The 6,000-nt window shown below is 37.3% G+C and overlaps 1 protein-coding gene across 1 annotated transcript in view; it reads left to right on the top strand.

Annotated features, from left to right (window-relative positions):
* Positions 1-2,179: 2,179 nt before the first annotated feature.
* The window catches only part of LOC136334318 (NXPE family member 3-like), a 288,032-nt gene continuing 284,211 nt past the window's right edge, over positions 2,180-6,000 (top strand). Inside the window, exon 1 of the mRNA XM_066274371.1 lies at positions 2,180-2,237. The gene's annotated coding sequence lies outside the window, so the exon portion shown is untranslated. The remainder of the gene's footprint in view (positions 2,238-6,000) is intronic.

Raw genomic sequence — 6,000 nt, 5'->3', positions numbered from 1 at the left:
TTGTTTGGGTTTGGCGCGAGTGTTAGCTTGTATTGCCCGGCTTGCCACAGGATCAGTTTTTCCTCGGCTAGGATCTCCATGCCACAGCCTGGTTCGGCCGTTTGTGCCGCGGCCTGGATCTATTCACCCCCTTTGCCCGCCTCAGTTTCTATATTCACAGTTACCAGAGAAAGCCGCCCTGTTTAGGTTAGTGAGGAAGGCGGAGCATTTCTTACTCCCTATTTCCTTCAGGGTTTGGTTATATATTTAGCCAATTTTTCACTCGACCATACCTTCGGGTGTATTGCGAAGCATCTGGAGGCTCCAAGTATAGGTTTTTCTGTTTCTGTTTGAAGATCTTGTTGAGTTTTGGGGGAGATTTATCGGTATCGCTTCCTACTCCGCCATTACTCTGACGTCATCCCTTAAAGTATTATTGACGAGTTTGCCTTTTTTAAAGCCAGGAGGGTAAAATTATAATAAATTCTGTATTTGGTACAGATAAAATATTTAAACTAAAAATAATGTTGTGAGTTTTAATAAACCTCTTTTTCAATTTTTAACATTTTTTTTCAGCTCTTCAATGTTCTGTTAAAAATTAATCATTAATACATGAAAACTTGTACATAGGACTCACACTTTTGTGTGTCTGGTAGAAAAAGGATCTAGGTTTTGAGAAGCATATAACAGCTTCTGCTAAATCCCCACACTTTATAGTTCTTTATTGATACTTTATTTATTTCATTTTTCCATCTTTTTTCTTTAATAATAAATGTCTTTAAGACAGGTCATTTTTCTCTGTATATAGCTTCACTGTGTCCTGAGTTTTTGCTATGATGTATTTACCTTCTTGTTAAGTGGTTTATTATTTTCCTTTTAATTTCTTTTTAATTCAAGTGTTACTCAAAAGTGTGCCTCTGCATTTCCAAGTGCATGTAGTTTAGATTTTGTTTTGGGTTGCGTTGTTCAGATATAATTCACATGCCATACAATCCACTCATTTGAAGTGTACAATACCATGTTTTTTTACATATTATTAATTTTTAAAACTTGTGGTAAAATATACATAGAAAAATATTCTATTTTAACTACTTTTTAGTGTACAATTCAGTGTTGTTACTTTCTTTCACAATGTTATACAATCAGCACCACAATCTGTTTACAAAACTTTTTCATCACCCCAACCAAAATCATTTTTCTTTTGCCTGTAGATATATATTCAGCTGTCCCAGCACCATTTACTGAGGCGAGCTTGCGTAGTTTTTTAGTGGTTGCTGTACAGATTGTGATATATCTACTTAATTTTTCACAGTCTAGTTAGAATATTTTACCACTTCAAATGACTGATGAATATTTACAACCATATAGATTCCCCTAGCCTCTCCCTTTTATGTTGCAATTGTCATGTGTATTATTAAATCTACAATCACAGAAAATCCCACAAGATAATGCTATAATTTGTTCTTTCAACAGTCATATATATATTAAAGAATTTAAGAAGAAAAATGAAGAGATAAAGAATCTCTTAATTTAATCTGTATTATTACCATGCTACATTCTCCAAATTCCAAGTTCCCCTGTGGTGTCATTCTCTTCCCAGTGGAGAACTTTCTTTAGCATTTTTTTTTTTAGAGTAGGTATGCTGGCTATGAATCCATTTAGTTTTCCTTCATTTGAGAATATCCTTTTTAAAAAAATATGAGATGATGGTTGTTAACTAAAGTAATTGTGGTAACCACTTCATGATATATATAAGTCAAATCATCACACAACACATCTTAAACTTATGTAGTGCTGTATGTCAATTATAAAATTGAAAAATTATTTAAAAGTTAAATTATGATTGAAAGAGGACAAACTACAACTGATACCATAGAAGTATAAAAGTAATGAGATTACTTCTGGTCAAGATGGTGGGAAGGTGAATGCAGTACATGCCTACCCTACAACCACATCAGAATTACAACTAAACTACAGGACAGCCAGCATTCAGAACTGCCTGAAATCTGGCTAAATCAGGGGTAGTCAACCTTTTTATACCTACTGCCCACTTTTGTATCTCTGTTAGTAGTAAATTTTTCTTTTTTTTTTTTTTTATTTATTCATTTTAGAGAGGAGAGGGAGAGACAGAGAGAGAGAAGGTGGGGAGGAGCTAGAAGCATCAACTCCCATATGTGCCTTGACCAGGCAAGCCCAGGGTTTTGAACCGGCGACCTCAGCATTTCCAGGTCGACGCTTTATCCACTGCGCCACCACCGGTCAGGCCAGTAGTAAATTTTTCTAACCGCCCACCAGTTCCACAGTAATGGTAATTTATAAAATAGAGAAGTAACTTTACTTTATAAAATTTATAAAGCAGAGTTATAGCAAGTTAAAGCATGTAATAATAATTACGTACCAAGTACTTTATGTCGGATTTTCGCTAAGTTTGGCAGAATAAATCTTTATAAAACAATTTACTATAGTTAAATCTTTTTATTTATACTTTGGTTGCTCCACTACTGCCCACCATGAAAGCTGGAATGCCCACTAGTGGGCGGTGGGGACCAGGTTGACTACCACTGGGTTAAATGGTAGTCTTACAACTAGGGAATTAAAGAAGAGGCCACGTTGAGTCTGGTAGGACAGGCACATATGCAGAATGAGCTAATCCCACACCCATGTGAGTCAGATAAAAATCAGGTGGTAACCAGAGGGAGAGGGGGGTGGGGAAATAGGAAAGGGTAAAAGGAGTCAAATGTATGGCAATGGAAGAAGATTGACTTTGGCTGGTAAACACATACTGCACTATACAGATGTTGTATTATAGAATTGTACACTTGAAACATACAATTTTATTAATCAATGTCACTCCAATAAACTTAATAAAACAAATTTTATTTTATTTTTATTGATCTTTAATGTAAGCAGGTTATATAAATATGTATAATATCATTTACATTCAATATTTATGAAAATGCAAGTTGAGAACAAAAATATTTAATAATAAATCAAAATTTTCTTTTTTATAATTTATTTCTTCCTTAATACAAATCTGGAAACCTGACACCTTTTCTTCTGAACCTAATGTTAATTCTAACGTTCCACTTTGTATTCTGAACATGATTAGAATATTTACAGTTAGAATTCTGGTACTTCAATATTGTCACATTTAGTTTTAGTACTATTTTGCCCTATTATTTAATGATATCAATATATAGTGTTTCCTTTATTCCTTAAGATTAAGCAAACTCAACAGTGTTACTTCATTTTCATTTATTTATTTTAAATTTTATTTTGAAAATTAAATTTAATGGGGTGATATTGATCAATAAGATAGCATAGGTTTTAGGTAAACATCTCTATATCATTCGAACAGTTGACTGTGTTGTGTACCCATCACCCAAAGTCAAATCATTTTCCATCACCATATATTTGTCCTTCTTTGCTCCCTCCCTCCCCTCTCCCCCAGTAACCACTTCTCTTTTATCTATGTCCATGGGCCTCATTTTTATATCTCACTTATGTGTGAAATCATATAGTTTAAGCTTTTTCTGATTTATGTACTTCACTTAGTATAATGTTCTCAAGGTCCATCCATGTTGTTGTAAATGGCTATATGTCATCATTTCTTATGGCTAAAAAGTATGTCATTGTACATATGTACCACATCCTCTTTATCTAATCCTCTATTGAGGGACACTTGGTTGTTTCCATGTCTTGGCCACTGTGAATACATCTACATTTAAGTTTAAAGTACACTTTTTGGAATTCAGTTTTCAAATCTACAATTTTGAGAATGAAGTTCAGGCTATCTCTTTCATTTCTGGAAAACTCATTTCAGTGTAGTTAAGTGAGCCAGATTATAGCCCACAAAATGAGTATCTTAGGGCAATTTTTTTAGAAATGAGTGAATTGGCTTTTACATTTTTAAACTGCAGTGTATAGATACCTAACTCATGGGCACTATTAAAAAGAAAGACCCCATGTCTATTTTTTGTGAGTTGTCATGGAGATTTTTCCTTGGCATATAAAAACAAGTCATTTTCTTTCAACCATTCAAAAAGCCCTTCCGAACTCAAAAGCATCTAAACTGACTCATCCAAAGTCCAAGAAATGCCGCAGAGTGTGCTACTTGTACTTCAAGAGGGTCACTATCAGCATTTCAAGCCACAGAAGCATATTCTGTGCTAGTGTTATTTACTACATCCTTGACACTTTCCAAACCCATCCTTTTACTACTAACTAATTGCTGGTGAATAATGAAACAAACGAGCATAAATTTTATAAATGTTGCTTCACTAAGTTTCCTAGTATGTTTTTTTTTTTAATTTTTATTTTTTTTACTTATTCATTTTATTTTATTTTTTATTTTTTGTAATTTTTTTTTTTTTGTATCTTTCTGAAGCTGGAAATGGGGAGAGACAGTCAGACAGACTCCCGCATGCCCCCGACCGGGATCCACCCGGCACGCCCACCAGGGGCAACGCTCTGCCCACCAGGGGACGATGCTCCGCCCCCTCCCGGGCGTCACTCTGCCACGACCAGAGCCACTCCAGCGCCTGGGGCAGAGGCCAAGGAGCCATCCCCAGCGCCCGAGGCCATCTTTGCTCCAGTGGAGCCTTGGCTGCAGGAGGGGAAGAGAGAGACAGAGAGGAAGGAGGGGCGGGGGTGGAGAAGCAAATGGGTGCCTCTCCTATGTGCCCTGGCCGGGAATCGAACCCGGGTCCCCTGCACGCCAGGCCAATGCTCTACCGCTGAGCCAACCGACCAGGGCCTTACTTATTCATTTTAGAGAGGAGAGAGAGAGGGAGAGAGAGAGAGAGAGAGAGGAGAGGAGAGGAGAGGAGAGGAGAGGAGAGGAGAGGAGAGGAGAGGAGAGGAGAGGAGAGGAGAGAAGAGAGAGACAGGGGAGAGGAGCTGGAAGTATCAACTCCCATATGTGCCTTGACAAGGCAAGCCTAGGGTTTCGAACTGACGACCTCAGCATTTCCAGGTCGATGCTTTATCCACTGCGCCACCACAGGTCAGGCCCTAGTACGTTTGACATTAATACCAACTAGATCACAGATCATGGCCTGTAATCATTCTAAAGAATTTTAATTTTATTTATTTATTTTGTGACAGAGAGAGTCAGAGACAGGGACAGACAGGAAGGGGGAGAGATGAGAAGCATCAGTTCTTCGTTGTGGCACCTTAGTTGTTCGTTGATTGCTTTCTCATGTGTGCCTTGACGGGGTGGGGTGGGGTGGGGGGGCTACAGCAGACTGAGTGACTCTTTGCTCGAGCCAGTGACCTTGGGCTCAAGCTGGTGAGCCTTGCTCAAACCAGATGAGCCTGCCCTCAAGCTGGAGCCCTCGGGGTCTCGAACCTAGGTCCTCCCCATCCCAGTCCAATGCTCTATCCACTGCGCCACTGCTCGGTCAGGCGCCTGTAATCATTCTAATATTGATCAGTTAATGTTCAAACCATCAAGATTCTCTGACATCCTAAAATAAGTCATTTCCTGATATCATGTCAACAGATGATATGGTATTTTATCCAAATGGTCTTCTAGTTCATCAATCCTAATAAATTCCATAAAAATATATGCTACCTAGTAGTTACATATTTAATATATGTACTAACTCATCAGATACAAGAAAACACTAGAAATTATTTAACTTTCTTAAATAACTTGCATATTTTCAGTCATATTTGTAAAACACTAAATAAGAGGCTTTCTGGTTGTTTCTGTTTGATGTATATCATGTCTGTTGCATTCAGTAGATACTCTTTTATAAACTCACCATCTACAAGTAGTTTTGATGCCCAGGCAAAAATATCCCTTAACATATAATAAATTTAATTAAATATATATTTTTTTAAAAATGGGGAAAACATGTATTTCTGCTATCTTCCAGGCTCCAGTTTCTGATGAAAAGCCTGCAGTCATGTAAGGTATTGTTCCCCTGCCTTGTTATTCTCTGGCTGCTTTTAACGTTCATTATTTTTATCTTTAGTTTGATTATGATTGTCTAGACATGGTTTTCTTTGAGTTTA

The sequence above is a fragment of the Saccopteryx bilineata genome, chromosome 4 (genome assembly GCF_036850765.1).
Source record: "Saccopteryx bilineata isolate mSacBil1 chromosome 4, mSacBil1_pri_phased_curated, whole genome shotgun sequence".
Classification (NCBI taxonomy): Eukaryota; Metazoa; Chordata; class Mammalia; order Chiroptera; family Emballonuridae; genus Saccopteryx; species Saccopteryx bilineata.
This window is presented reverse-complemented; position numbering and strand designations above follow the sequence as displayed.